This window comes from Mobula birostris, chromosome 14 (genome assembly GCF_030028105.1).
Source record: "Mobula birostris isolate sMobBir1 chromosome 14, sMobBir1.hap1, whole genome shotgun sequence".
Lineage (NCBI taxonomy): Eukaryota > Metazoa > Chordata > Chondrichthyes > Myliobatiformes > Myliobatidae > Mobula > Mobula birostris.
The window spans coordinates 92,654,281-92,677,036 of NC_092383.1; the positions used below are offsets into that span (position 1 = coordinate 92,654,281).

General features: G+C 46.8%; 1 long non-coding RNA gene across 3 annotated transcripts in view; it reads right to left on the reverse strand.

Annotated features, from left to right (window-relative positions):
* Positions 1–22,756, reverse strand: part of LOC140210103 (uncharacterized) — a 67,515-nt gene that overhangs the window by 41,091 nt on the left and 3,668 nt on the right. For 2 of the 3 annotated variants that reach the window (XR_011889157.1, XR_011889155.1), the window contains exons 1-2: positions 21,840–22,047; positions 15,986–16,056 (exon numbers count right to left, since the gene is read on the reverse strand). This is a non-coding gene — a long non-coding RNA (uncharacterized lncRNA). Of the gene's footprint in view, positions 1–15,985; positions 16,057–21,839; positions 22,048–22,756 lie in introns of those variants that run through there. The other variant, XR_011889156.1, reaches the window with a different exon arrangement.

Below are 22,756 nucleotides of genomic sequence, written 5' to 3' on the forward strand. Positions count from 1 at the left end.
GTTTACTCTTTTCCACAGATGCTGCCTGGCCTGCTGAATTCCTCCAGCATTTTGTCTGTGTTGCTTTGGATTTCCAGCATCTGCAGATTTTCTCCTGTTTGACCCCATCCTCCTTGGTCATTCTCATTTCCAGTATCTCTCTCCCACCAGGCGAGAGAGAGAAAAGTCTGAAAGCGCGTACCATGAGGCTCAAGGACAGCTTTTACCCCACTGTAATAAGAGTATTAAATAGTTCCTCATATGATAAGATTGAGGCTTGACCTCACAATCTTGCACTGCACTTTCTGCATTGTTATTATTGAGTAATGATTTGATCTGGATGAACGGTATTGTTGTTCCCCTCTGCACCTCGGGCAGTAACCTTGCCATTTCTTCAGTGTTTGTCCGTTTTTTAACATGGATAGAAAGCGTGCAAGGGGCCAGCTGGATTCGAACCCAGGACCATTTGCCTCAAAGTCCTGTACTGATACCACTACACCACTGGCCAGCCAGTACGAACAGTATACAAGACAAGCCTTCCACAAACAAGAGAAAATCTGCAGACTCTGGAAATCCAGAGCAACACACACAAAATGCTGGAGGAACTCAGCAGGCCAGGCAACATCGACGGAAAAGAGTACAGTCAACATTTCAGTCCAAAACCCTTCGGCAGGACAGACAAGCTTTTCACCGCATCTTGGTACATGTGACAATAATAAACCAGTTCTAATACCGATTGCAATTAATGTTCAGCCACATTCCTTTTCCGACGTGATACGTGCTTGGAAAGTTGCCAGGAAAGAGAAGAGTGGAGGCCAGATTCTCGCTATCCATGCATCGATGCTCCAGGGAAAGGTTCACCATGGTCTCAAGCACTCTGTGTGACAGTATTGGCTGCACACTGCAACCCCCTCCATCATATTGGGCCTAGCAACCGCAGTGGATTAGAACGTGCAGGAGTTGGCCCACCTCGGTGTGTTTAGAACCACTGCTAACAACTCCAGGTAACAAACCAAGGTGATATTCAGATGGGTGACCTGAAGTCAACACATAGATGAAGACGGTCCAGCCTCTCTACTTCCTTAGAGTTTTACAGGGATTCGGCATGTCATCAAAGACTCTGTCAAAGTTCAAATGTTCAAAGTATATTTAATATCAAAGCACGATATGTTTCCATATACAACCCTAGGATTCATTTTCTTACAGACATTTGCAGGAAAATAAAGAAGTGCAATAGAATTTATGGAAAACTATACATAAACAAAGACTGACAAATAATGTGCAAAAGAAGAGAAACAGTACTAATAAAAGATAAATAATACTTAGAACATGAGTTGTTGAGTTCTGAAAGTGAGTCTGTAGGTTGTGGAATCAGTTCAGAGTTGAGGTGAGTGAAGTTTTCCACACTGGTTCGGGAGCCTGATGGTTGAAGGTAATAGCTGTTCCTGAACCTGGTGGTGTGGGACCTACGGCTCCCGTAACACCTTCCCGATGGTTGTAATGAGAAGAAAGCATGACCTGGATTGTTGGGGGAGGGGGGTTGGAGGGGATTGTCCTTGATGAAGAATGCTGTTTTCTTTTGGTAGTGTTTCTTGTAAACTTTCTACAGAAATGCAGTGGAAGACATTCTGACCAGTGGCATCACTGCCTGATATGGGAACTCCAATGCGCGGGAATGCAAGAGGGTACAGAGAGTTGTGGACCCATCAATTCCATCACGGGTAAAGCTCTCCCCACCATAATGAACATATAGAGGAGGCCATGTCTCAGGTTCAAAGGTCCATTTCTAATCAAAGCATGTATCCCAATACAACTCTGAAATCTGTCTCCTCCAGATAGCCACGAAACAAAGAAAGAACATGAAATTCGTTCAGAGACAAACATCAGACCCACCCCCCACCAAACAAAAAAGAATGGCATCCCGATCATCACCACCCCGCGCACAAAACAGAGGAGGACCATCACCCCCCCAAAAAGACAACCCCTCCACTGCATAAAAAACTAACAGAACATCAACCCCCCCGCCCCAAACAACCTCCCCTCACAAAATAAATCAGAAAAGGAACAGGTGATAAAAACACAGAATATAAAAACCATAAATCTGAAAAAAGTCCACTGTCCCTAAATGCAATGGTCTAATCGATAAATGCAGAACCATGGTAGCATCCTACGATATTCATCAGGAGAGATGGACACAACGTGAGGCAGAGAGGCCTACCTGCCTGCCACAGTGAACCGACAGCAATCAATGGGCAGGCATCTCGTTCGCCTTCTGCATTCGCCTTGATGTCTCAATCTTCCTTGGTGCTTTAATCGGCAATTAAACAGCAAAATGGAGTCGAACATTAGCTCACACCCGGTCTCGAAGTTTCTGCACATCGGGGCCGTCCCAGTACGCACACGCTTCCCTGAATCTCCTTGGAGACAGCAAAGCGCTGGGTCACTCAAACTGTAACAGTCCCAGAAACATACTTAAGATGAAAAAAACAGACGTAAAAGGGATCTTTCATTTGCCATCTGAAAGATGTCGACCAAGGGAGCATTGAACACTGGCGCCACCTTGACTGGAAGATGTATGGAAGATGTATTGACAGGAAGGTGACATCCATCATCAGGGACCCCCACCATCCAAGATATACCACCTTCTCGATGCTGCCGTCAGGCAGGAGGTACGGGAGCCAGAAAGCCTACACCTCAATGTTCAACAATAGCTTCTTCCCCACTGCCATCAGCTTCTTGAACTGACCTAAAAATCCTAACACTACCTCGGAATATATTTTAGTTCCCCCCCGCCCCCAATCAATCTGAAAGGTCTCTCCGTTGGGCAGGGTTGATCATCGATGTTGCTTTCTAGCTGTCTACATTCGGTCGATACACAAGCCAGGGCAGTACGGTACGGACAGCAAGCCGTTGCCTATGTAGCAGGCTCCCCCTCTCCACACAGCTGGTGAATCCAAAGGACCAATACAATTCAACGCCAGCGATGTTGCAGGAGTTGCCAGTCAGCATTGAGCTCAGCGCAGGACTGCCTTAGGGACTCCAGCTCTGGATTTTTCCTCAGGGTTTGCTCCTGAAGCTTTCTCCATGCGGGTATAGTCGCAAGGCAGCAGAAGTTTGAGATCGGAGTTTTCCTTCTCCTATATGAGCTGCCAACCGCGACTGACAAGCCCCATCTGCCCAAAGTGACTGGTTTTAAGGCGCCAGTAACCCACCTTTGCCCCTTCTCCTGTCAGTAGAAATGGTTCCGCCGACCTTAGTGGCTAAGCCACACGTGAAGGCCAGGATCTGGACTTGCTATTTGAGGCGTACGCCATTGGGAGCATTTAATAGGTAGTGGGAGCTTGTCCCCATTACCACCCCCGGCCATGACAACCTTGAGGAACCCCTCAATCTGTCACCAGTACCATTATGTCTATTTTACACACATGCAGGTTATGTATATTTAAGTTATGAAACTTGGTTGGCATGGATGAATTGGGCCAAGAGTCTGTTTCCACGCTGTATAACTCTGTGACTCTATGATGGGTCAGCAAGAATGAAACGATGGGAGCTAAGGTTGACCACATCTGTCATATGTATATATATATATATACACACACACATACATATATATATACATATGACAGATGTGGTCAACCTCAGCTCCCATCATTTCATTCTTGCAATTCATGTAATTTTACATATAACAAATAAATAAATAATCAAACAAATATGTTTGATTAAGCATTCTTGTTCATGAAACCGGTTATATGTAAAAGTACATGAATTGCATACATCATCACGATATCACATGGTACACACACACCTCACTTAAAGTAAAGACGAAGTTACACCCTGTAGACCTGGACTTCTGTGTCTGCCTTTGAAATAGATTAACATTTCGATGTTACAAAACATAACAGCCTCCACTGATACAGATTGCTAATGTTTATCCTTGATGGAAAGTAGGTGAGGTGGGACCTGAGGCAAACAGCAGGAATTGTAGAATAAACTTGTGGACAAGCTAGGCAAGTGCAAAGCATTGAGTTGGCTAGGTGAGCCGGTAGTATAGTGGCAGCCACACTGGACTTTGAGGTGAGTGGACCCAGGTTCGAATTGGGCCGGCCCCTGCACGCTTTCCATCCCTGCTGGGCTGAGCGTCAGGCTAGCAACTCAGCCTCGTAAAAAACAGACAGAAACACTAAAGAAACAGCTAGGTTGCCACCCAACACACCACAAGGTGTGGAAAGGAACAACAACAAAATCAAGCAACACACATCAAAGTTGCTGGTGAACGCAGCAGGCCAGGCAGCATCTCTAGGAAGAGGTACAGTCGACGTTTCAGGCTTCGTCCTGACAAGGGGTCTCGGCCTGAAACGTCGACTGTACCTCTTCCTAGAGATGCTGCCTCGCCTGCTGCGTTCACCAGCAATTTTGATGTGTGTTGCTTGAATTTCCAGCATCTGCAGAATTCCTGTTGTTAACAACAAGATCAAGTTCACTGGTGCGGGCTCACTGAACAAGAGGTTTCGGGGAGGTTGAGCCAACAACTGTAATGTGGAGGCCCAGTTAGTAGATGCAATGAAGAGCCTGGACACATTCAGAGATACAAGAAAGAAAAATCGATTGCAGGTCACTGAACAATTCTGGAGCTAAAAAGATGCTCGACTAATGGTGACCATGAAACCACCAGATTAGAACAAAGAGCCTAGAACAGTACATCGCCGTCTGGTCTGGACGGGCCACTGCACAGGATCAGAAAAAGCTGCAGGGGGCTGTAAACTCACCCAGATCCACCGTGGGCACCAGCCTCCCCAGCATCAAGGACAACTTCAAAAGGCGATGCCTCAGAAGGGCAGCATCCATGATTAAGGGCCCTCGCCATTCAGGACAAGCCCTCTTCTCATTACTAACATCAGGGAGGAGGTACAGGAGCCTGAAAACACAGACTCAACATCTTAGTGACAGCTTCTTCCCCTCCACCATGAGATCCCTGAACAGTTCATGAACCCATGAACACTACCTCACCTCTTTCACTCCCTTTTTGTACTACCTTTTACAAATACACACACATACTGTGATTCCAATACAGATGCTGATTCCAGTTCTCAGTACGGGCCCTTCAACTCACAATACTGTGCTGACCCTTTGTTGGGTTGTTGACCAAACACACCAATGTTCTTCAAGGGAGGAGATCTGCTGCCCTTGTCCTTTCCGGACCCCATCTGACTCCGTCCCTCTCCGTGTAAACAAACTCTTATCCACTCTCTGCACAGAGGCAACACGCCGCTCAGTTCTGGAATGATTAGGAAGGGGCAATTGAGGCCAAACTTACAAACGACACCCACATTTCGAGAATGGCTAACTGTGTTTAAGGGTGGAGAGGACACCGAGAGAATATTGGGTCGACATCTGGCAGTGAGACACTTGTAGTATTCAGCATGGTCAGAGTCCAGGGTGGTTAGGGACGGTGAACTCTATGTCTGCCCTTTGCGAGGGGACATTGTCTGGACTGGAGGAAGGCAACAAATACACCTCCTCCTTCCTCCAATACGAACTGAGCTGGAAATTAGCCAAAGGTTAGAACAATTTGTAATTCATATTTGTATTACCCTGGCCAAAATCCACATCAGCATTGACATTTCACACACTGTTAGCTTTGCTTATCAAAACAACCATAAGCTTTGAACTTTTGTTCCATTTCTGTTCGTGTGAACAGCCACGCCTCATTCAGGTAGAAACTACATCGTTATACCCTTAACAACAAGGCTAGAGCGGTGTAACTCATAACTTGTATTTTTAACCTTTTCGGATTCAAATTTAAATTCAGATTTATTTACCACGTGTACATCGAAACATACAGTGAAATGTGTCGTTCGTGTTAACAACTAGCACACCCAAGGATGTGTGGGAAGCTTGGCCACACATTCTGTCTCGAGCACAGCACACCCAACCATCCTCAGCAGAACAACACAGAACACAACAAGCGCCAACAGCTAAACAAGGCCCGCTTGCTTCTGTCTGATGAATCGGGTGATGAGTCAGCACTCTATACAACGGAGGGCTGAACCACAGTCTGTCTGAACCAAATGGAGGGCATGCTGACTGGCTGCACTACCGCCTGGTATGGCGGCTGCCACGCGCAGGATCGAAAGAGGCTGCAGAGCGTGGTAGTTCCGCCAGCTCTGTCACGGGCACGAGCCTCCCCGTCATTGAAGACATCTTCAAATGGTGATGCCTCAGGAAAGCCACATCTATCCTTAGGGTCCCCATCACCCAGGAAGTGTCCTCTTCTCGCTGCTACCGTCAGAGAGGAAGTACAGGAGCCTGACGACACCCGTCCACCCCTACCATCTAACTCTGACCCCTCATTTTTTCTTTTCTCTCCAGTCCTCATGAAGGGTCTCTGCCCAAAACGTTGACTGTACTCTTTTCCATAGGTGTTGCCGGGCCTGCTGAGTTCCTCCAGCGTTTTTTGTGTGTTGTACAACCATCAGGCTCTTGAATCGAAGGGGATAACTTCACTTGCCTCATCATTGAAATGTTCCCACAACCAGTGGACTCACTTTCAAGGACTCTTCATCTCACATTCTCGATATTTATTGTTTATTTATTTATTATTATTGTTTCTTTCTCTGTATATTTGCACAGTTTGCTGTCTTTTGCACACTGGCGGAACGCCAGCGTTGGTACAGCCTTTCATTGATCCTGTTATGGTTTTTGGACTTATTGAATTTCCTGCAAAAATGAACCTCAGGGTTGTATATAGTGACATATATGTATTTAATTTGAACTTTGAGGTACAGGAGCCTGAAGACACACACTCAATGATTTAGGAACAGCTTCTCCTCCTCCACAATCACGTTTCTGAAAGGCCCATGAACACATAAACACCATCTCACTAGTTGGCACAATTATTTATTTATTTATATTTCTTATTGGAAACTTTTTATGTACTGCACTGTGTATATATATATATATATATAGAGGCATTCGTTAGTCTTGCAAGACCATGGATCTGCGCCTGGAAAGTCTTCACTCTCCAGGGCGCAGGCCTGGGCAAAGTTGTATGGAAAACCAGCAGTTGCCCATGCTGCAAGTCTCCCCTCTCCACGACACCAATGTTGTCCAAGGAAAGGGCATTAGGACCCATACAGCTTGGCACCGGTGTCATCGCAGAGCAATGTGTGGTTAAGTGCCTTGCTCAAGGACACACACACTGCCTCAGCCAAGGCTCGAGCTGGCGACCTTCAGAGCACTAGACAAAGGCCTTAACCACTTGGCCACGCGCCAACACACTGCACTGTACTGCTACCACAAAACAACACATTTCACAATATATGTCACTGATACTAAACCGGATTCTGATTCTGCGATGCAACTGCAGTTGAGTTTTTCAATGACACCAGAGATTCCCCAGGCGCTGGAGGACCAGAGCAACACACACACACACACACACACAATGCTGGAGGAACTCGGCGAGTCAGGCAGCATCTGCGCAGAGGAAGAAACAGTAGCCATTTTGGAATGAGACCCTTCATCAGAACTGGGAAGGAAGGGGGAAGAAGCCAGAATAAGAAGGTGGAGTGAGGGAGAGGAGTACAAGCTGGCAGGTGATAGGTCAGACCAGCTGATGGGACAGGTAAGTTTTCATTGTAAATGTACCTCACTGTACCATAAGACCATAAGATATAGGAGCAGAATTAGGCCATTTGGCCCAGCGAGTCTGCATCACCATGTCATCATGGCTGATTCATTTTCCCACTCAGCCCCAATCTCCTACCTTCTCCCCGTTTCCCTTCATGCCCTGATTAACCAAGAATCTATCAACCTCTGCCTTAAGTATACCCAATTACTTGGTCTCCACAGTCACCTGTGGCAACAAATTCCACAGATTCACTGCTCTCTGGCTAAAGAAATTCCTCCTCATCTCCATTCGAAAAGGATGCCCCTCTGTTCTGAAGCTGTTTTCTCTGGTCTTAGACTTCTCCACCATAGGAAACACCGCTAGAACTTGCGGGTGTGAATTGGGATGATGTTTTTGCAGGGAAATGTACTATGGACATGTGGTCGATGTTTAGAGATCTCTTGCAGGATGTTAGGGATAAATTTGTCCCGGTGAGGAAGATAAAGAATGGTAGGGTGAAGGAACCATGGGTGACAAGTGAGGTGGAAAATCTAGTCAGGTGGAAGAAGGCAGCATACATGAGGTTTAGGAAGCAAGGATCAGATGGGTCTATTGAGGAATATAGGGAAGCAAGAAAGGAGCTTAAGAAGGGGCTGAGAAGAGCAAGAAGGAGGCATGAGAAGGCCTTGGCGAGTAGGGTAAAGGAAAATCCCAAGGCATTCTTCAATTATGTGAAGAAAAAAAGGATGACGGGGGTGAAGGTAGGACCGATTAGAGATAAAGGTGGGAAGATGTGCCTGGAGGCTGTGGAAGTGAGCGAGGTCCTCAATAAATACTTCTCTTCGGTATTCACCAATGAGAGGGAACTTGATGATGGTGAGGACAATATGAGTGAGGTTGATGTTCTGGAGCATGTTGATATTAAGGGAGAGGAGGTGTTGGAGTTGTTAAAATACATTAGGATGGATAAGTCCCCGGGGCCTGACGGAATATTCCCCAGGCTGCTCCACGAGGCAAGGGAAGAGATTGCTGAGCCTCTGGCTAGGATCTTTATGTCCTCGTTGTCCACGGGAATGGTACCGGAGGATTGGAGGGAGGTGAATGTTGTTCCCTTGTTCAAAAAAGGTAGTAGGGATAGTCCGGGTAATTATAGATCATTGAGCCTTACGTCTGTGGTGGGAAAGCTGTTGGAAAAGATTCTTAGATATAGGATCTCTGGGCATTTAGAGAATCATGGTCTGGTCAGGGACAGTCAGCATGGCTTTGTGAAGGGCAGATCATGTCTAACAAGCCTGATAGAGTTCTTTGAGGAGGTGACCAGGCATATAGATGAGGGTAGTGTAGTGGATGTGATCTATATGGATTTTAGTAAGGCATTTGACAAAGTTCCACATAGTAGGCTTGTTCAGAAAGTCAGAAAGCATGGGATCCAGGGAAGTTTGGCCAGGTGGATTCAGAATTCGTTTGCCTGCAGAAGGCAGAGGATGGTGGTGGAGGGAGTACATTCAGATTGGAGGATTGTGACTAGTGGTGTCCCACAAGGATCTGTTCTGGGACTTCTACTTTTCGTGATTTTTATTAACGACCTGGATGTAGGGGTACAAGGGTAAGTTGGCAAGTTTGCAGATGACACAAAGGTTGGTGGTGTTGTAGATAGTGTAGAGAATTGTCAAAGATTGCAGAGAGACATTGATCGGATGCAGAAGTGGACTGAGAAGTGGCAGATGGAGTTCAACCAGGAGAAGTGTAAGGTGGTACACTTTGGAAGGACAAACTCTAAGGCAGAGTACAAAGTAAATGGCAGGATACTTGGTAGTGTGGAGGAGCAGAGGGATCTGGGAGTACATGTCCACAAATCCCTGAAAGTTGCCTCACAGGTAGATAGGGTAGTTAAGAAAGCTTATGGGGTGTTAGCTTTCATAAGTCGAGGGATAGAGTTTAAGAGCCGTGATGTAATGATGCAGCTCTATAAAACTCTGGTTAGGCCACACTTGGAGTACTGTGTCCATTTCTGGTCACCTCACTATAGGAAGGATGTGGAAGCATTGGAAAGGGTACAGAGGAGATTTACCAGGATGCTGCCTGGTTTAGAAAGTATGCATTATGATCAGAGATTAAGGGAGCTAGGGCTTTACTCTTTTGAGAGAAGGAGGATGAGAGGAGACATGATAGAGGTGTACAATATAATAAGAGGAATAGATAGAGCGGATAGCCAGTACCTCTTCCCCAGGGCACCACTGCTCAATACAAGAGGACATGGCTTTAAGGTAAGGGATGGGAAGTTCAAGGGGGATATTAGAGGAAGGTTTTTTACTCAGAGGGCGGTTGGTGCGTGGAATGCACTGCCTGAGTCAGTGGTGGAGGCAGATACACTAGTGAAGTTTAAGAGACTACTAGACAGGTATATGGAGGAATTTAAGGTGGGGGCTTATAGAGGAGGCAGGGTTTGAGAGTTGGCACAACATTGTGGGCCGAAGGGCCTGTACAATGCTTTACTTTTCTATGTTCTATGTTCTAACATCGCCTCTGCATCCACTCTATCAAGGCCTTTCACCATTTGCTAGGGTACAATGTGAGGGGTAACTTCAGAATTCCAGTGAGTACAGGCCCAGAGCCATTAAACGCTCCTCGTATGACAAGCCTTTCAATCCCAGAAACATTTTCGCGAACCTGCTTTGAACCCTCTCCAATGTCAGCACTTCCTTTCTTAGATAAGGGGCCCAAAACTGCTCACGATATTCCAAAGTGAGGCCTCACCAGTGCTTTATGAAGTCTCAACATTGCTTTTATACTCTCATCCTCTAGAAATGAATGCTAAAAATCACATTTGCCTTCCTCACCACCCTGCAAATTAGGAGATCCCGCACGAGGACTGACAAGTCCCTTTGCACCGTTTTCATTCACTGGTTCACTAAAACTAAATGGGCAAGGGGATTCCCGATCAGGCCATTTCGAGGCGATAAAGCAGTCTGTTGATTTATTGTTCTATTTTATTTGTTTCTTATCTCGCCGTCCTCAGCGACCTTCACTGGTTGAGCAGGACAATGTGATTTGTGTAATGGGGCAGGACTCTACCTATCTTCGTTCATGCATTGTTTACCAGTGCTTGTAGAATTATTACTTTCAGTCTGTGCCGATCTTGTTGGGCTCTGAGAGGTCTTGCTTTTAGAGTTGTCTTACGGTTTAGACTTAAAAATAGAAAAATGAAAATGGAGAGATTGGTCAGGCTATGTGGAGTATAAGGGAATGAGGGGCGACCTTTTAGAAGCGTTTAAAATAATGAGAAGCATAGATGCTCACAGTCTTTTCCCCAGGGTAGGGCAGTCCAAAGTTCCTCCAGGTTCTGGGGTTCAGCTTAAGTCTAACAACCCTGACTGGTAAAACAAAATTGTTATGGGAAAAGCAATGAAGAATCCTTCTACATCTGAGTGTGATGGTATTCCTTAGTCTCCACCTGGGTCTTGCATGACTGAAAGTAGTTTGTTTAAGTGGAGAAGAAGCTACTGACATGATGAAGGAAGCCCTGAACACCGTCAGAGATGGGGGATCTTCATTGCTGCCCTAAACGCCAATGGCATAGCGGGCAGTCAGTTACGGAAGTCCAAAACTAGGAGGGGGGGGTCAGAGATTCAGGGTGAGAGGGGGAAAAGAGGACCTGAAAGGTGACTCTTTGACAAAGAAGGAGGTGAGCATATGGAACAAACTGCCAGAGGTACGGTTGAGGCAGGTACAATAGTACATTTAAGAAGCGCTGGGATAGGTACGTGGAGGTGTGGGGCTTCGAAGGTTATGGGCTGGAAGCAGGAAATTGGGACTATCCAGGTGGGGGTTGTGGTTAGCATAGACTGGTTGGGCCGAAGGGCCTGTTCTCTGCTGTGTTCCTCTATGACTCCATGACTGCAGCCAGTTTCACTGGTCCCAGAAGTCAGGGAGAGGAAGCCTAACTCAGAGACCTTCGGTCCCAATTACTGTCCTCAGCCTCTCCCCACTGATCAGTGTCAAGGACTCATGGAGTCATAGAGCAGGGAAACAGGCCCTTCAGCCCATCTCACCTATACTGGCCAAGATGCCCATCTAAGCTAATCCTATTTGCCCGCACTTGGGCTGTATCCCTTTAAACCTTTCATATCCTTTCAGATTTTAAGCTAAAAAGGGCAATGTAAGAAATATAAACAGCAGGAATTCTGCAGATGCTGGAAATTCAAGCAACACACATCAAAGTTGCTGGTGAATGCAGCAGGCCAGGCAGCATCTCTAGGAAGAGGTACAGTCAGAAGAGAGGATCTAAACTTCTTCGGAGTAGGCATCACCGGAAGAGGCTTCGCAGTAGTGAATTTTAAAAACGCAAACAACAGGAATTCTGCGGAAGGGTCTCGGCCTGAAACGTTGACTGTACCTCTTCCTAGAGATGCTACCTGGCCTGCTGCGTTCACCAGCAACTTTAATGTAAGAAATATATCCACTGGTAAGAATTAGTCACTCGTCATGTCAATATCTCACATTTCTCCTTTCTCAGTGTGGAAACATCGCAGTACTGAAAGATCTGAGCACAAGCGTGGTCAGAATTTGGCAACATCTGCTGACCACAAGGAGTGGAAATGTAATCAGAGCTACCAGCCCACCTTCCCTCCCCGTTGCATACAAGAGCATCGGATAGAGAGGTGGGAGGTGGTCACCCAGTCTTCCATCTCATCTGATCAACACTAAGAGTAGTAGGCCCTCCGTTGATCAGGGTCAACCATGGATGTTGTGCCCTAGCTGTCTGCCAGCACGCAGTCCAGGGCAGTACGATACGGAGAGAAAGCAGTTGCCCAGGCAGCAGGCTGTCCCTTTCCACACAGCTGATGAACCCAAAGGAACGGCAGAGACTGATTCCATTTGGCACCGGTGGTGTCACAGGAGTTGCCGGTCAACGTTGAAGTCAATGTAGGACTGCCTTAGGGACTCCAGCTCCAGATTTTTCCCTCAGGGTTTACTCCCGAAGCCTTCCCTGTGAATGGGTATAGGCTCAAAGCAGCAGAGGTTTGAGATCAGAGTTTTCCCTCTCCTGGATCAGCTGCCAGCCATGCCTGACGAACCCCATCTGCCCGAAGTGACTGGTTTTAAGGTGCCAGTAACTCGCCTTTGCTCCTTCTCTTGTCAGTAGAACCTACTCCAGCGGGCTTAGTCGCTAAAGCCACACATGAAGGTCAGGAATTGGTTGTCAGAGGCTACTTGAGGTGTACCCCACTTAATAGGTACAGGGGAACTTATCCCCACTACCACCCCCAGCTACAACAACCTTAAGGAACCAAAGGGAACACACACAAACCGCTGGAGGAACTCCGCAGGTCAGGCAGCATCTATGGAAAGAAATAAACAGTCGATGCTTCATATTTTCCAGCGTCTGCTGAATCTCTTGTAGTTTGTAACTAACCGCACTTGCTTCCAGCAATGTTCTGAAATCTATCAATTGCTCTCTACAGTAACTAGTAGTTGCTTTATGCGGCACTACGATAGTGCAGCAATTCACACAACACTTTGCAGCGCCAGTGTTCAGAGTTCAATTATACCTGCTGTCTGTAAAGAGTTTGTATGCTCTCCCTCTGACCATGCAGGTTTCCTCCGGGTGCTCTGGTTTCCTCCCACATTCCAAAGACATTGAGCTCAAGAGTCACTAGGTAATGTTGCAGCTCTATAAAACCCCAGTCAGTCCACACTTGGAGTATTGTGTTTAGTTCTGGTCGTCTCATTGTAGGAAGGATGTGGAAGCTTTCGAGAGGGTGCAGAAGAGATTTATCAGGATGCCGCCCAGATCAGAGAGCATGTTCTTGTCAGGATAGGTCAAGTGAACTAGAGATTTTCTCTTTGGAGTGAAGGAGGACGAGAAGTGACTTGATGGAAGTACAGAAGATGATAAGAGGCATAGATTGAATGGATAGCCAGGGACATTTTGTTCACGGCAGAAATGCCTAATACAAGCATAATTTTAAGGTGATTGGAGAACAGTATAGGGGGATGTCAGAGGTAGGTTTTTTACACAGAGAATTGTAGGTGTGTCAAAAATGCACCCAGATGGCAGTAGAGACAGATACTCCTAGGGACATTTAAGAAACTCTTATTTAGACACATAGGTGACAGAAATAATGGAGGGCTATGTGGGTGGGGGGGGGGAGAGTTTGATTGATGTCAGAGTAGGTCAAAAAGTTGGTACAACCCTGTACTATACTGTAATGTTCTTTCCTTTTTTCTATGCACTGGCTAGAGTTTGTACGTTTTGAGTATGCTATGTTGGTGCCAGAAGCATGGAGACACTCGTAAGCTACTCCTAGCACATCCTCGGACTGTATTGGTTGTGGACGCAAACTGTGAATTTATATATATATATATATATAGTTAAATTAAATAAGTAGTGCAAAAGCAGTGAGGTAGCCTTTATTGGTTCAGTGTCCTCTCAGAAATCGGATGGCAGAGGCGAAGAAGCTGTTCCTGAAACGTTAAGCGTGTGCCTTCAGGCTCCTTGATGGTAGCAATGAGAACAAGGCATGACCTGGGTGATGGGGGTCTTTAATGATGGGATGCCGTCTTTTTGATGTGTTGCTCCTTGAAGATGTTCTGGATGCGAAGGAGGCTTGAGCCCATGGTGGACCTGACTTTCCTTCTTTCTTTCATGATGGAACTTTCGAAGTACGTGTGACAAATAAACCTAAAATTTGATCTTTAATTGTCACATGAAACCCATGAACTCTATGCCATTATTCTTTCTTCTTGCACCATATGCTTATTTTTGTCAATTACTGCAAGTTTGTCTCCTTATACTGGGCCACATCTGGAGTGCTGCGTACAATTCCAGTCACCCCACTATAGAAAGGATGTTGAGGCTTTGGGCAGGGTGCTGAGGAGTTTTACCAGGATGCTGCCTGGTTTAGAGGGCATGTGCTATCGGGAGAGGCTGGATAAACTTGGGTTGTTTTCTCTGGAGTGGTGCAGTCTGAGGGGAGATCTGATAGTGTCATAAGTAGGTGGCTGGGAACGGACCCAAGTGCAAGACACAGACACTGAAGTACTAGGGACAGGTCTAGGATACAGGGCGAGGGCAAGTACAGGGACACGAAAACTGGGAACCCAGAACAGGACTGGACAAGAGAGCTAAGAGCCCAGGCTTGGACTCCGAGCTAGAGACCGGACAAGGACTCAGAACCTGGGTCTTGCCTCTGGCTCGAACCCCAGAACTAGGCAAGGACGTGACTTGGCTGGCAGGCAGGACGAGGCTGGAGTCTTCAGGCTTGAGACCAGAGACTTGAGGCTTGGGGTCTTGAAGCTTGGCTTGGGGTGAGGCTTGAGGCTTGGGGTCTTGAAGCTCCTCCTGGGCAGGGCACGGTACTCCTGGGCAGGATGCGGATAACCTGGCCAGGGTGCGGATCTCCAACCAACGAGGCAAGGGACAGGAAGGGACAGAACTAATCACAGGGTAACAGCAATATGGCCTGGCTTACCCAAGGGAGGCAAGGGACAGAACCAACCTTAGGTAACGGCAAGACAGCCTGGCTTACCCGACAGAGGCAAGGGACAGGAAGGGACAGAACCAACAGCAGGGTAACAGCAAGATGGCCTGACTTACCCAGCGGAGGCAAGGGACAGGAAGGGAGCTAGGTAGAGGGTGGCTCCAGGACAAGACTTCAGGCGAGACGAGGCGAGAGTTACCAGCAAGACAAGGCAAGGCTTCAGGCAATGCAAGGCGAGACAAGAACTTCAGGCGAGGCGAGAGTTACTGGCAAGACAAGGCAAGGAAACAGAAGGCAGGGGAAAGGATACAAGGCATAAGGACAAGAACGATCCAGCAGCTACACCCTGGTCTCTGGAGGTATTTATGCAGCCAGCCCCAATGAGAATCAGCTGTCTCAATTAGTGCTCAACAGGAAGAGAAACAGGGTAGACAGGAAAACCTGGAGCAAGGGTTAATGGACCGGACCGTGAGCCGGAATGCGGACTTCACGGACCAGACCATGACAAATAGAGGTTTATATGATTATAAGAGACATTGGTAGAGTAGATAAGGAGTATCTTTTTCTCAGGGTCGAAATGTCTAATGCATTGAAGGTGAGAGGGGGTAGGTGTGAGGGGTAAGTTTTTTACTCAGAGAGTGGTGGATGCCTGGAATGTGGTATGGTGGTAGAGGCAAATACATTAGAATCTTTTAAGAGATGTTTAGATTGACACATGGATGAGAGGAAGATGGAGGGATATGGGCATTGTGTAGGTAGGAGGGATGCGTTTTTGGGTTTGTTTGATTTACTTGTTAGTTGGGGCAGCACAACATTGTGGGCTGAAGGGCCTGTTCCTGTGCTGTACTGGTCTGAGTTCTATGTTCAGAACGGGCAAGTCAGTGAATACAAATCTGACTGAGATTCTGACACTTACGGAATACGATGAAAAGCTTCTGCTTGCATGCCACCCAGACAGATCATTCCAAACATCAGTACTTTGAGGTCCTACAAAAAGGAAAGCAGAATGCTGAATATTATGTTACAGTTACCGTGCAGGTAAACAAATAAAGTGCAAGAACCATTACATGGTAGATTGTGAATCAAGAGGTCACCTTTATCGTACAAGAGGTTTGTTCAAGAGCCTTATAACAGTCAGATAAAAGCTGTCCTTGAGCCTGGTGGTACGTGCTTTCAGGATGGTAGTGGGGAGAAGAGAGAATGCCTGGTGGGGGGGGTCCTTGACTATGCTGGCTGTTATCCTGAGGCAGTGGGATATGCAGGCAGAGTCAGTGGAGAGGAGGCTGGTTTGCGTGATGGACTGGATAAGTCACTACATTTTCCTGTGGTCACGGGGACATGTTGAATTTCCTTGCCCTCACGAGGAAGTTAAGGCACTGGTGTGCTTTCTAGGCTGCATCAGGACCAGAACTTACTAACATTTGTGGTAATATTTTGTTTCATGTGTTGTGTGATATACATTTTGTGCGTGCCCCGTGGTCCGAAGGAACATTGTTTCGTTTGGTTGTATATATGTACAGTCAGAAGGCAACAAACTGAACCGTGTCCCTAAGTCCTCCTGGGAAAAGAAGTCCAAAGATTTGCTACCCTCTGCCTTCAGGACAGAGTGGGCTAATCCTGCTCCTGTTTTCTAATGTTCTTGAGTTCTTCTCTGGGTCTAGGGGCGGCACAGAAGGTCCAGACCCTCTGTGTGACGTATGATCACAGACCTGTCAATAGGATGTTTAAACAAATATACTTGCAGAGCTTCTGAGCTACGAGTCAACACGGCATGCTTGGATAATTGCCTTTGTCACTTTTCCGCTTCCCTGATTCTCTGTGTTTGGGTTGCTGCTGTAAGTTCGTTTTTCATTGTACCTGTGCATATGACATTACACTTGACTCTGACTTTTGGTTTTGAGTTCACGATGTCATTAAGGTCGCCAGTTATTTGCTTCAAGACACGATATCAAATTCCGTTCAATAGGGGCATCTCAGCAGAAGTTGAGTTACACCCACAACATAATCTCCCCACAGACTGTCTGAGCCTGCTTTCCGTAAACGCTAGGTGGGGACTCACGAGACTGACGACGCTGGAATCCTGGGTGAGAAACAACCTGCTGGAGGGACTCAGCCAGCGAGGCAGCAACTCTGAGGGGTGGAGGGCAAAATGGACGTTCAATGTTTTTGGTCGAGACTCCTCATTAGGACCTTCTACAAGGACCAAGCAGCCTTGTAGGCCAATTTTATTCGACATCTGCACGCAGTGGCTGCTTTATCGGGTACATCTGCACACCTGCTCGTTAATGCAGATATCTAATCAGCCAATCGTGTGGCAGCAACTCCATGCATAAAAGCATGCAGGCATGGTCAAGAGGTTCGGTTGTTGTTCAGAACAAATGTCAGGATGCAGAAGAAAGGTGGTCTAAGTGACTTTGACTCTGGAATGTTTGTTGGCGCCAGACAGGGTGCCTTGAGTATCTTAGAAACTGCTGATCTCCAGCGATTTTCACGCACAACAGTCTTTAGAGGTCAGGAAGAACGGTGTGAAAAAAAAATATCCAGTGAGCGGCAGTTCTGTGGTGAAAACACCCTGTTAATGGGAGAGGTCAGACGAGAATGGCCAGACAGGGTCAAGTTGACAGGAACACAAATAACTATGCATTACAACCGTGGTGTGCAGAACAGCATCTTTGAACGCACAGCACATTGAACCTTCAAGTGGATGGGCTACAGCAGCAGTATGGGGCCACATTACAGGAGGTACCTAATAAAGTGGCCACTGGGTGTCTATTTACGTGCATTAGGAATTTGCTGCAGTGTGTTGGTCAAGCAATGACATGCAACAAAAAACTTTCAACAATTATAAAGACCAAAGAATTATATGAAGAATAAAGTTTGAGGTTAAAGTACAGATATGGAATAAAACATGCATAGATACATAAATATCAGCTTGTGTTTACAATGTAAACACCATTATAAACAGTGGTTTAAAGTGTTTACTCTGCAGTGCAGTGGTTGAGGCAATAGACAGAAGTGGGTTTGGCAGGGTGGGGGGGGGCTAATTAGAATGGATCATCTCACAGAGGGAGGACATGTAAACTCCACACAGCCAGAACCCGAAGCTAGGATCATCTGTAATTCAGATATAGGGTCTCGACCCGAAACGTCAACTGTCCACACTTCATAAGCCACCGGGATCCTCCAGTATCTCGTGCTTTGCTCTGTAGACTCAAGGCTGCTGCCTCATGCCCCCACGTCACTTTCACAGTGCGCCTACTAACAACTGGGGTTGCAGCGTGACCTGCACAGCAGTCCACCCATGTAGGCCAAAAAGCAGGGGAACTTTGTGCGAGTGATTGTGCTTGCTTGTTGACACCAAGCAGCCAGCCACGCTTTGTGAGACAGGGTGTTACCGCATTAAAAAAACATCCTCACAATCCTTTTGTTTAACTGTTGTTGTCTGTGGGCGAAAGGAAGCTGGGCTTGCTGCCAAGCTATTATGGCCATTTATTTTCCAACGCACTGAGGTCTCCAAGAAGTGTCTGAACGATAACAAGCTGTCCGTTCTTGCTCCTTGACGAGCACATTTAACTGTCTCTGTAGAGAGAGAGCTCACCCGTCCGTCATCTTACTCAAATCTCCCCATCCGTCAGCCTCTGAACACAAGCACGTTGCTTCCACTGAGGTTGGGTAAGGCTAGAATGAGAGGTGACTAGAGTAATGTTGTTTCGTTTGGCAGTATTCATGTATGGGTAATAGACAATTAAACTTGAACAATGGGTTCAGAGTGAAAAGTAGAATATTTAAGGAGGAATTTCTTCACTCGGAGTGTGGAATGAGCTGCCAGCGGAAGAGGTGGATGTGGGTTCAGTTGCAATATTTAGGAGAAGTTTGGATAAATACAAGGACAGGTGGAGTATAGAGGTCTTATGGTCCTGGTGCGGGTTGTTGGGACAGTGACAGTTTGGACTAGATGGGCCAAAGGTCCTGTTTCTAAGCTGTTGTGTTCTATAACTCTATCAAGATCACACCTGAAGTCCACACAAAAGTAACCCCATGCTCCACGTCACCCTCCTCCTCCTAGCCGGAACAGGATGGCACCGCTGGTGCAGAGGGTAGTGCAGATGCTTCACAGATCCAGCAACGTGGGTTCAGTCTTGACATTGGACGCTGACTGTGTGGAGTTTGCACGTTTCCCCCCCCCCACCACACCCAAAGATGTGGCCAACCGACTTCCCTGCCCCTCAACCCACATCACGCCCTACCCATTCCCCATGTGAACTCCCTCCTCTATCCGTCCAAGTCCCTGGGGGAAGCCCTTTCTGACTGGCTTTTCACCATCCTGAATAGCCAGGAAGCTGCAGATCACCAAATCTCCTTGCATCCCCTGCTCAGGATACTAATTCCAGGAAGACAGGGCAGAACGTTGATTGGAAGAACGTATAGGGGGTGGGATCCTCAAGAGGACCACAGCCCAGTAGCGGTTTGGAGGCTTGCGTGCCTCAATGACCCGGAGAGCTGTGTTAGCTGGAGTCAGGGCTTTATACTTTGGCTCTTGGTAGGGTCACCCATGCCAAACAGGTCAAAGGGTAGAGGCCAGACTAAGAATGACCCAGCGGTCCTCCAGGATAGGGGGTTCAGTTCAAGGCAAACAACCCTGACTGGTCAAACTAAATTGCTATGGAAACAGCAATGAAGAAACCTCCTGCATCCGAGTTTGTGGGTGTTCCTGAGTCTCCACCAGGGACTTGCATGACTGACGGCAGTGAAAACTGACGGGAAGCTACTGACATGATGAAGGAAGCCCTGAACACCGCCAGAGATGGAGGACCTTCATTGCCGCTCTAAATGCCAGTGGCATAATGGACAGTAACACACATAGCGGGGGCGATGTCAGAGGTAAGTTCTTTACACAAAGAATGGCGGGTGTGTGGAACACTCTGCCGGGATGGTGGTCAAGGCAGATACATTAGGACCCTTGAAGAGACACTGAGACAGGCATATGGATGATAGAAAAATGGAGACTCAGACTGAGCTTAGTGCAGGCTAAAAGGTCAGCACAACATTGTGGGCCGAGCGGCCTCTGTTGTGCTGCACTATTCTATATTCTCAGAGATGCGGGAAGGAAAAGCCTACCTGGCAACACAGAAGTGAATACAAACCTGAAAACGAAAACACGGCTATGAAAGTATACCAGATATTCACAAAACACACAAAATGCTGGAGGAACTCAGCAGGCCAGGCAGCACCTATGGGAAAAAGCACAGTCGACGTTTCAGGGCCGAGACTCTTTGGCAGGACTGGAGAAAAAAAGCTGAGGAGTAGATTTAAAAGGTGTGTAGAGAGGAACACCAGGTGATAGGTGAAACCAGGAGGGAGAGGGACGAAGTTAAGAGCTGGGAAGTTGATTTGTGAACGAGACAGAAGGCCATGGAAGAAAGAAAAAGGGGGGAGGAGCACCAGAGGGAGGTGATGGGTGGGCAAGGTGAGGGAGGGAAGAGGGGATGGGAAATGGTGAAGGAGATATTACCGGAAGTTGGAGTAATCGTTGTTCATGCCATCAGGTTGGAGGCTACCCAAAACGAAATATAGGGTGTTGCTCCTCCAACCTAAGTGTGGCCTCTTTACTTCACCCTCCCCCTCCAGGTTTCACCTATCACCTGGCATTTCTCTATCCCACCTGCCCCCCCACTTTTTAAATTTACTCCTCAGCGTTTTTTTCTCCATTCTTGCTGAGGGGTTTTAGCCCAAAACGTCGACTGTACACTTCTCCCATAGATGCTGCCTGGCCTGCTGAGTTCCTCCAGCATTTTGTGTGTGTTGCTCGGATTTCCAGCACCTGCAAATTTTCTCTTGTTTGTGACCAGACATTAGCATATATTTGCATATAAACATAATTACAAGCAGAAACATAAATTTAGTTTAATGCTAGTCAATAAAGCTCACCACGATGAAACATACTTCAATAAATATGAAAATGCATTGCCATTGTTTCTTACTTTGCAACCAGGCAATTGAGATTAAGATTCTGAATGTGTGCATGAAGTCTTTATCAATAAGGAAGAATTTGTTCTCAGCATTCATTGGAAACGATCAAGAAGCGATATTCAGAATTGATTATTATCAAGGGAGGCCTGCTCAGAAATTGAAAATGTTAATGCAGTCCTGATAGAGGATATTTGCTGATAGAGCAGTCCTGATAGAGGATAGAGGCTGCCTTCCAATAATCAGCTTACCAAATGTCTTAGGAGGACCAGCAGATTGTTGCCAGGACTTAAGTTATAGGGAAAGATTGAACAGGTTTCGACTATTCCCTGGAACGCAGGAGAATGAGGGAAGATTTGATAAAGCTAAACAAAATTATATGGGGGGGGGGGTAAACTCAAGGGTAAATCCAAGCAGACTTCACCCACTAAGGTTGAGTGAAACTAGATTGAGAGGTCATGGGTTAAGGGTGAAAGGTATATTTAAGGAGAACATTGAGAGGGAACTTCTCCTCTTCGAGGGTGGTGAGAGGGTGGTGAGAGTGTGGAGTGAGCTGCCGGAGAAAGTGCTGGATGTGGGTTTAATTTCAATGTTTAAGAGAAGTTTGGAAACAGAAATTTTAAAAAAAGTAGTGAGGTAGTGTCCATGAGCCAATGTCCAGTCAGACACTGGACTTGAGGAAGTTGAAATCCAGTAGTTAAGTAAGTTAGGAATGAAAAGCTGGAATGACCCCAGCCACTCCGGGCATCCCCTCTTCGCCCCTCTCCCCACAGACACAAGATACAAAAGGCGAAAGCACGTACCACTGGGCTTAAGGACAGTCTGAAAACCCGACTGTTATCAGACTGCTGAATGCACCTCTTGTACGATAAGACGAACTCTCAGTTTCACAGTCCGCCTCTTAAGATCCTGCACTTCTTTGTTTACCTGCCCTGCACTTTCAGTAGCTGGTGCACTGTAATCCACATCCTGTTTTACATTGTTCGACCTCAATGCACTGTGTAATGGTGTTTGATCTGTATGAACAGTATGCAAGACAAGCTTTTCACTGTGTCTCCCTAGGTCTGACAATAACAAACCAAAATCAGATCAAGTGTACAGAGGGATCTTGGAGTCCAAGTCCATCCCTCCCAGAAAGCGGCAATGCAAGAAAAGCGTGGAACATCAAACATCGCATTCAGTACAGATCCGTCAGTCCATGATGTGTGCCAACCTCCTAACCCACTCTAAGATCAGTCTAACCCAGCCTTCGCACACTGCCCCCCATTTTTCTCTTATCCTTGTGTCTAACAGTCTGTTAAACATCCTTAATGTATCTGCCTCCACCACCAACCCCGGCAGTGCGTTCCACACACCCACTCCCCACTCTCTGTGTGTTAAAAAAAATCTACCTCTCCCGTTCCCCCTGCACTGTTCTCCAAACACCTTTAAATTGCGTCTCTTATTAGCCATCTCTTCCCGAGGGAAGGTCTCTGGCTGTCCACTCGATCTATGCCTCTTTTCATCTTGTAGAGAAGGTGGTAGAGAAGGTGGTAAAGAAGGCATATGGCATGCTCTCCTCCGCCACTGAGTCTAAGTCAGGGTGTCATTTTGCAGTCGTCTGAAGCTCTGGTTAGGCTGCACTTCGTGTATTAGAGTCGTAGAAAAGTACAGCACAGAAACAAGCCCTTCGGCCCATTTAATCCATGCTGAGCCATTTAAACTGCCTACTCCCATTGAC